The following is a 9,960-nucleotide window of genomic DNA, read 5'->3' on the forward strand; positions in this document are numbered from 1 at the left end:
AACTTAGATATATCCTCTTAAAAACTCTGGGAAAGGAAACACATCTTGTAATTTAATCAAGTGAAGAATGCAGTTCACAACTTTCCAGAGAAGACTCTAGATGCTGAACAGTTCAACTGACCAGGAGAGTGCTGGTACTTTTAGGATGGATGATAAAATTTGTCATGTGAGATGGTTACTCACATTTATTTTTCTTCCAGTGTCTGAGGAAAATACTATCTCATCCCTTGAACCAGGGACAAATGAGCTCTTCTGTGCTTTTGGCCACTGGCTGTCAAATTTTAGGATCTATTAAGAATCACCAGGTGGCTGGCACCATGTCTGGCTTTGAAGGTGGCAAAAAGAAGCCCCCGAAACAGCCCAAGAGGCAGGCCAAGGAAATGGAGAAAGAAGATAAGGCTTTCAAGCAGAAACAAAAAGAAGAGCAGAAGAAACTCAAGGAGCTAAAAGCAAAGGCCTTGGGAAGGGCCCCTTGGCCACAGGTGGAATTAAGAAATCTGGAAAAAATAAGCTGTTCTTTGTGACTGAAGTGATGGTGACTCTTGATTCCATTTTTGTTTAAACATCTGGATTCCCTGCTGTAACATCTGTTGCCACCTATGGTTAGAAGGAAGTGTTGTCTTGGAGCCTATTTTACATTTATGAATAAACTTTTGTAAAAAAGGAAGAAGAAAACATACGATGGTTCATCTCTTAAGTTCCAGATAACTTTCTAAAATACAGATTCCTAGGTTGCAGAGTCAATAGCTCTTCCATAGTAACCAGGAATTTGCTTCTTTAACAATCATCCTAGAAGATTTTGATGCAGAAGGTCCTGGACCATAGCTTTACCTAGTCATCCTCAATGATGAGACATATATCCATCTAACCCCTTATAATAGGAACTGAATGTTAATTTGGATGAAGCACTGACTTATTGGTATCAACTGATGCTGGTTAGGAGCATAGGGACTAAACATCTCTTGTTGCTTTTAATTCCATAATTCTACATTAAAACAACCAGTCATTGAATATGTTTGAAGTCACAAATACTGCATCTATCCATGGATACATGTTACCATATACAAAGAGTCAAAATATAAACACCTGGAATATCTTGATGAAAATTTTAATTATATTTTTTGTAGTTATATAGATTTTATAACTCTCTATGATTTTATTGGTTCTCAAGTAGCTCAAGGCATCCAGAAATATCTAGCTATTTCATGTCATTCATTTTGGTTGACATTGTTCACATAAACCAAAAACCAAACCCGTTGTCATTGAGTTGATTCCGACTCATGGTGACCCTATAGGACAGAGTAGAACTACCCCATAGGATTTCCAAGTAGCGGCTGGTGGATTCATACTGCTGACCTTTTGGTTAGCAGCCTAATGCTTAACCACTGTGCCACCAGGTCTCCATTGTTCACATAGGTGATGTTAATAGTATTATTATTTTTTGTCTAGAATCATCAGGACAAGTTTCATGTAGGTGTTGGAAATGTTAGTATTATTCATGGTCCTCCTTGGTCGCCAGTTTTGCTTTCTCCCAGCTCTGTAGCCACAAACAGGCCAAATACTGCTTAGCAAATTTAGGCAAGTGCTTGAACTTCATGTCAGGGATTCTCTTTAGACTTACTTTCTTTTATCCATTTTAAACTTCCATGAATATATTTCCTTTTTTGTCCTCGACTTAATTTGCTTTATAACTGGGTTCCCTTTTCTTATCTAACTCTGAATGAATTTTGTAATCCTACTTTGGAAAATTTACCTGACCTAATTCACCTATAAAATGATTCCCATGGTCGCTGTTCTGCTGCACACAACACAAACATGGGCAAGAGGCATCACAGTCCTGTGCCCAGCTTTGGCCCAAGACACTCTGTCAGGTCCAGAGTACCCTTTACTTTTTGGATAGTAAGAAGTCATGGATTTGCGATAAAAAAGTAGTAAATGATACAGTGATACAGTTGCAGATTATAATAAGCATAATATAATTCCTGTCACTGATATTCATTGATCTTATGTGATTTTATTCACTAAGTTACCCATTATAATGCGATGCTATGGTAGAATGTTAACAAATATGCCCTCCTCCTCCCACCCCTCCACATATAAAATAGTCCCTGGGACCCTTCCCAGTTTTGCCACTAGATACATAGTCTCATTATCATAAGGAACTGTTGTCACAGGAAAACCAGAAAACATCAATTTCTGTGCATACATCAGAAGGGTTTGGAAGAATTTTTGAAGAGTCATTGGCCTACTGTATTAGTTTCCTATTGATGCTAAAGCAAATTACCACAAACTCAGTGGCTTAAAACAACATGTTTATTATCTTACAGTCCTGGGGGTCAGAAGTCCAAAAGGTTCGACAGGGCTGCACTCCAAAATCAATAACATAGCGTCTTGAAATCTCTCTCCAATGCTGACTATAACTCTACTTCCTTTTTCTTACAAGGACCCTTGGGATGACTTTGGACTAACCTGGTTACTAAGATAATCTCTCTATCTCAAGGTCCTTAATTTAATCAAATGTGTAAAGTCCCCTCATCTAAGGTAACATATTCACAGGTTCCAGAGATTAGAATGTGGACATCTTTTGGGACCATTGTTCTGTCTATTACATCTGCCATAGACAAAATCTTTTGAGCTGGTAGAAAGAGGAGAGTGAAAGGGTGTTAGAGTAGGTCTCCAGGAAAACTCTCCACTCTCTGCCCATTTCAAGCTAATTATGAGAGTACTGAGGCCACCTTGGGCACCTGGAAATAGAGGGCATCTATTCTCATTGTTTAGGTGGGGCACAGGAAAGAAAACAAGATAACTTTCAGTAGCCTGGTGCAACACTGTTGTTATTGTTAGTTGCCATCAAGTCAATTCTGATTCATAGTGACTGCTTTGTGCAGAGTAGAACTGCTCCAAAGGGTTTTCAAGGCTGTGACCTTTCAGAAGCAGAGTGCCAGGTCTGTCTTCCAAGGTGAGTCTTGGTGGGTTCAAACTGTCAACCTTTTAGCTAGTAGCTGGGCACTTAATCATTTGTGCCATCCAGTAGGTGGGGAATTGATACCTTAGGTATAGATGTGTAGGCAGTACCTGTACCACTTGTCCTTCAGTATCCCTAGTGTGACAGAATAGAACATGTGAAAATTCTCTGTGACCCACTGAAGCACTCAGAAGTAGCTAAGAAATGGTGAACTGACCCAGATGTTTCTCATGAATAAAGCAAAGAGAACTGAGTGTATTTGAAACCATTATGTGCCAGGTGGGAAGTATGACCACATTCAGGAACAGAAAGGGTGGTGTTCATCTAGTGGGTGTCAGCATGGAGAAACACTCATGACCAGGAACCAGATGCCCTCCAGCAAGGCCATAAAGCCATGTAAACTCTCCAGGATTTTGATGCCTCCCTGAAGGGAAGGGGAAGGAAAAAACTTGAATTGATTGAGTAGACAGTTGAAAGATTAAGTTTCTCAAGAATTAAGTAAAATGGCCATTAGGTAAAATGGAGGTTCAAAATAGAGATTAAACTGTACTACTTTAAAATTTTTGATGTTCATACAATCGAGTTTTATGGCCTAAACATTTTATACCTCTGCAGTTTTGGGGACTCTTCACAGTTTTGGGTATAACTTCAGGGAAGTCCTAAGAAAAATGGTGATATACTTCCCATTTTTCTTTTCCATATTCTGTTTCCTTTCTGTTCCCTTTCTTAAGCCTCTGTCCAGATAGCACATGACTGGTATTCATTATAAAAATTAGGGCTCTAAAATCTGCCTTAGGAAATAAGGGATATATTGGCTTATATAACTAGAAAATCCAGTGGGAATATATGCTGTAGGGTTGGTTTGATCCAAATATTAATGATTTGGATTACGTCATTGAGTTTGCAGCTCCATGTCTCTGTGGTTCTCTCAGGGCTGCCCTCCTTGGCACATTCATATTATCCTTAGGCTGACTTCTTTCATGGTTGCAAGAAGGCTGCCAGCTGTAGTATCCAAGGCTACAAGTTTTCCCATTCAAATCCGGGAGAAGACAGGGCTTTTCTTCTCCTAACCATGAAATAAAAATCCTAAACCTTGCTTTGATTAGACAGTCTAGGTTATATGTCCACTCTGAACTGTTTACTATGTCGTTGGAATCTCATGTGCTGATGGGTATAGTCCTTGGTTATGTGTTCATCCTTGAAGTAAAAAATGACATGAATGCTTAGATCCATCAGAGCCCACCTTTGGAGATTGGAGGTTGGGGTCAATCTCTCCCACACCACTTAGCTGCTTTTTTACAAAGAGGGGGGAATAGAAGAGATGTTTTCCATACAGTTGTGGTTCCCATAAGTACCCACAGTGTCCCTCTCATTAAATTAACATATTATTTTATATCATCTTCTAAGGATTTCCAAGGAATCAATTTTGTTAATGTGATACACTAAGTTGTATCATTGAGGGCACTCCCCCCAAAATATATAACTCTCTTGAGCCAACGGACTGTTTTTATTATACTATAAAATAAGAGCAATTTCAGGCATAGTAAGTGAGACCAACTCCATGAAAAATCAGCAGGAAGCATCTTTGGGGTGCCACAGATTAAATCATTCTTGACAAATGACTGAAGCTAAAAAACATTTTGCGTTTTTAAAGGCTGCAGGGAGAGTGACTGTGTCAATCAATGAAGGACTTTCTGGCACTGATTAAGGCACTTTTGGATAAGATGAGTCATTGATGAACTAGAATAAAATATGAGTCATTACTTACATCTTTGTGTATTGAGAGACTCTTAGCATGCACATTATTGATCCTGGGGGAATTATTTTACTCTGTCATTTGAAAGCCAAATCGGGTGCCTCTGTTTTTGCAAACCTATTTGACACAATATGCTATAATGGCTCTTTTAGGCTCTTTAGGCCCAACCTTTCCATAAAATTATTCACTGTAATGGTTTCTTTGGAGCAGTGACAGGACTTGATACAAATGTTTGTTAAGAACATTGGCTTTGCTGATTACATCTCCAATGATGGCAAATAGAAGCTTAAGCGAGGGCATGGGTTTTGGAGTCAAGGCATTGTTTGATCAGGAGATGACAAGACTACACTTCAGGAAAGAAAAAAATGGGAGCTGTTGATTCAGAGGACATGCTACTCTTAGACGCTAAGGGATTTCATACATATGGATTTTATTTGGCACAATGTATATAATAATGTTTTACACAGATTGTAATATAAATAACACCTTTAAAGTAAAAGTATATTGAAAAAACATGCACAAAGTTATACGAATATTTTTGTTCTATGTACAAGGTATACAAACATGAAACAAATATTTGTGGGATGAATAACTAAATAAGCATAGTATTTTACTTGCAAGATTTTAATGAACTTTTAGAGCTAATTGTCATTATTGTTGTTAGTTATGTCAAGTCAGTTTCGATTCATAGAGACCCCAGGCACAGTAGAATGAAACATTGCCTTGTCCTGCGCCATCCTCACAATCCTTACTATGCTTGAACACATTGTTACAGCTACTGTGTCAATCCATTTTGTTGAGGGTATTTCTCCTTTTTGCTGACCCTCTACTTTACCAAGCATGGTGCCCTTCTCCAGGGACTGGTCTCTCCTGATGTTATGTCCAAAGTAAGCAAGATGAAGTCTCACTGTTTTCACTTGTAAGGAGCATTCTGGCTGTACTTCTTAAGAGGCAGATTTGTTTGTTCTTCTGCCAGTCCATGATATAGTCAGTATTCTTCACCAGCACCATAATTCAAAGGCATTCATTCTTCTTTGTGCTACCATTTGAAATCTTCTGCTCAGCTCCTTTACTTCATTATTTCTTCTGTTCACTCTAGCTACTCTATGTTCAAGAGCTTGTTTCAGAGCATCTTCTGACATCTATTTTGTCTTTTTTTTCTATCCTGTCTTTTTAATGATCTTTTGCTTTCTTCATGTATGATGTCCTTGATGTCATCCAACAACTGGTCTCTGGTCTTTGGTCATTAGTGTTCAATGGTCAAATCTATCCTGGAAATGATCTCTAAATTTAAGTGGGATATACTCAAGGTCATATGAGCGACTGATGGTCTGTTCTGCAGTCAGCTCCTGGCATTGTTCTGACTGATGATATCGAGCTTCTCCATTGTCTCTTTCCACAGATTTAGTAGATTTGATTCCTATGTATTCCATCTGGTAAGGTCCATGTGTATAGTCACAGTTTATGTTGTTGAAAAAAGGTATTTCCAATAACAGTTCATTCATCTTGTAAAATTCTATCATGAGATGTCTGGCATTGTTTCTGTCAAGACCATAATTTCCAACTAGTGATCCTTCTTTGTTTCCAACTTTCACATTCCGATCACCAGTAATTATTAATGAATCTTGATTGCATGTTTGATCAATTTCATATTGCAGAATTTGGTAAAAATCTTCAATTTCTTCATCTTTAGCCTTAGTGGTTGGTGTGTAAATTTGAATAGTAATCGTATGACCTGATCTTCCTAATAGGTGTATGGATATTATCCTATCACTGACAGCATTGTACTTCAGGATAGATCCTGTACTTCAGGACTGATCTTGACAGACTCATCTTTCAGTTTGTCATAGATGGTGACAGACTCATCTGTCAGTTTGTTGTACTGTGGTGGCTCGCGTGTTGCTGTGATGCTGGAAGCTATGCCACCAGTATTTCAAATACCAGCAGTGTCACCCTTGGTGGACAGATTTCAGTGTAGCTTCCAGACTAAGACAGACTGGAAAGAAGGACCTGACAGTCTACTTCTGAAAAAATTGGCCAGTGAAAAACTTGTGTATGGTAGTGGAATATTGCCTGATATAGTGCCAGGAGATCAGCCCCTCAGGTTGGAAGATGCTCAGAATTTGACTAGGGCAGAGCTGCAGCCTCAAAGTAGAGTCAACCTTAATAATGTTGATGGAGTAAAGATTTCAGGACCTTCATTTACTGATGTGGCATGATTTAACATGTGAAGAAATAGCTGCAAATATCCATTAGTAATAAAAATGTGGAATGTATGAAGTATTAATCAAGGAAACTTGGAAGTCATCAAAATTGAAATGGAATGCATAAATATTGATATCCTAGGCATTAGTGAGCAGAAATGAACTCATACTGGCCATTTTGAATCTGATAATCATATGGTCTCCTATGGCACGAATGACAAATTGAAGAGGAATGGCGTCGCAGTCATTGTCATAGAGCCAATTAGTGATCTGAAATACATTCTGATTTCCTTCCTAGGAGACATGGAATTACAGTTTATTGATTCCTATTCCTATGACAGTTTAGTAGAACTTTCCCATAGGATTTCCAAGGAACAGTTGGTGGATTTGAACTGTCAGCCTTTGGTTAGCAGCCAATCTCTTAAACCACTGCACTACCAGGGCTCCTGTATTTTATTTATTTTCTGATTAATGACAAGGAGTACTCTTTCTCAAAGAAGGTTTAGTTTGCATTTAAGAACATAATATAAATTTACTAATTTCTTTAGCACTTTGTGTGCTTGGAATAACCATAATTAAGTGTGTCTGAACACAAGAATATCCAGTATTGCATTTGAAATTGAGCTATACTAACAATGCTACAGTGTGTTTCCAGAATTAAAATGCAGTCTGCATATCTTTGTGAAAAGCTGTATGAGATAAGATCATCTACAGATGAACCTCTGAACAAGAGATGTATTTTTGTCATTAGGTGTACTTTTGTGAAGCAATTGGCAGGTACTCAGGTAATAGTACTAAAAAAAAAAAAATTCCTTCTTAATAATAGTTACAGACCACTCTGGCTTTTCACAGGATTTTAGGACTGTTAGTGTTAATCAGAGGAGCTCTGGAAAGACCCAGTGGTTAAATGCTCAGTTGCTAACCAAAAGGTTGGTGATTCAAACCCACCAGTTGCTCCGTGGGAAAAAGATGTGGTAGTGTACTTCTGTAAAGATTACAGCCTTGGAAACTTTATGGGGTAGCTCTGTCTGTCCTGTAGGGTCTCTATGAGTCAGAATCAACTCAATGGCAATGGGATTGCGGTTTAATTTACAATTTAAGAAGAGATCATTCTTGATTTTTTGTGAGTAGAGGATGGACTGGACAAGAGCAAGAGCAGAAGTTAGGAGGCTACTGCAATAGTCAAATGAGAGCTGTTGACTTCTTGGACTGAAGTGATAGCTGTGGAATAGAGAAACTGACAGATCTGAGAATATTTAGAAGTAGAATCAATGAAATGGTTAAGAGAGATACAGGGAGAATCAGCAATAATTCCTAGGTTTCTGGCTTTAATAATGGGATGAATGGTGGGATGGTGGTACCAATGTGAGGAAGACTGGGTGGCATAGTAAGTTTTTTGGATATTTTTTGTGAGGAATTAATTGTCATACAGACACCACACCACCAAGTTTGATTTAGATGTTCTTCCTTTATATTCCCACAGTAACTATTGTTTATTTTTTTCCTATTGTTAAATCAGTTTCTAATTGCCCACCTAATGTTAATTATTTCTTTTTTTTTTTTCTTTATAACAGAATCCTAGTTTTTTTGGTGGCAATATGTTCAGATAAAACTTCATTTCCTTGCCTCCCATGGAGGTAGAGGTGACTATGTGAAACAAATATGAGAAAGCTTAACAGGGAGATTCAGATGGCACATGCCCTGTTTTTTCTTTGTGTTTCTTCCTATTTCCTGCCTGAAATGTGGATGTGATAGCTAAAACTGGGGTTGCCACATTGTCACTAACCATATAACAACCAAAAAGCAATTAGAGAGACCTTGGTCCTGATATCGAGTTGCTGTACTAGCCATGGATTACTTTCCTTTATATTTCTTGTTATTTGAGAGAGAAAAAAAAAAAGCATATTTTGTTAAGCCACTGTTATCTGGGTGTTCTGTTGCATTCTGTCCAATCCAAAGCTTAACTAATATGTCCCACATGGCATTCATCACACTGTGTGTTGTAATTGTAAATTATGGTAGTTTCTGGTCTTCCGTACTTAATAATAAGTTCCTTGAGTTCAGAGTCCTTGCCTTATCTACCTTTGTATTCATGGCACCAAGCATGGGATTAATATATAGTAGGCACCGTAAAAGTTTGTCAAAGTAACTTGATAAACAATTAAATCATCAAAATGCTAACAGAAATAAAACATAGAATAGAGATAGAATGTGTGGATTTATTTACCTCATGTAGCCCAGTGTTGTGATAAGAAACTTCTTAAAATCTTCTCCCTTTACTCACAGTTGGAGTCCATCTTAGTGCAAATGGTTAGCATGCTTGGTTGCTAACTGAAAGGTTGGAGGTTTGAGTCTACAGAGAGGCACCTGGGAAGAAAGGCCTGGCTATCTACTTCTGAAAAATCAGCAATTGAAAACTCTATGTAGTGACACATATGGGGTTGCCATGAGTTGGGATTGACTCGACAGCAGTTAGTTAACTGATTTACCCAGAGTTAATGTAAAAAAAATTTCAACATATCAGGTAAATTTTTTTGCTATATATTGCTATACAAAGAACTATAGTCATTCCCTGGGTTCCTGGGTGGCACAAATGGTTTGCACTCGACTACAAACCTAGAGGCTGGTGGTTCAAACCCACCCAGTGGCACTGTGTAATAAAGGCCTAGCGATTTGCTTCTGTAACAATTACAGCCAAGAAAACCCTTTGCAGCACAGATCTAATCTGTAACACATGGAGTCCCCATGAGTCAGAATCGACTCAATGGCAATGAGTGTGTGTGTGTTTTTTTCCCTGTAGTCATTCCAAAGCATCTATGCTTATAAACATTTTTCATATTCAGAACACCTTCACGTTTGGTATCACATTTGACCCTCATTGTAAACATTTCCATTTTACTGTTAAGGAAAATGAGGCCTCAAACAACAAATCGGCATAATCAAAATCACAATATATGTTAGTGGATTGCAACAAAAATACAAAAGCTCTTGAGTCTTATGCTAGTGTCATTTTTGCCACATCTTATTTTCTAAAT

The 9,960-nt window shown here is 38.0% G+C and overlaps 1 pseudogene; it reads left to right on the forward strand.

Annotated features, from left to right (window-relative positions):
- The first annotated feature begins 317 nt into the window (after positions 1-317).
- Positions 318-562, forward strand: LOC111820274 (translation machinery-associated protein 7 pseudogene; annotated as a pseudogene).
- Positions 563-9,960: the final 9,398 nt, after the last annotated feature.

This window comes from Trichechus manatus, unplaced genomic scaffold (genome assembly GCF_000243295.1).
Source record: "Trichechus manatus latirostris isolate Lorelei unplaced genomic scaffold, TriManLat1.0 scaffold00032, whole genome shotgun sequence".
Classification (NCBI taxonomy): domain Eukaryota; kingdom Metazoa; phylum Chordata; class Mammalia; order Sirenia; family Trichechidae; genus Trichechus; species Trichechus manatus.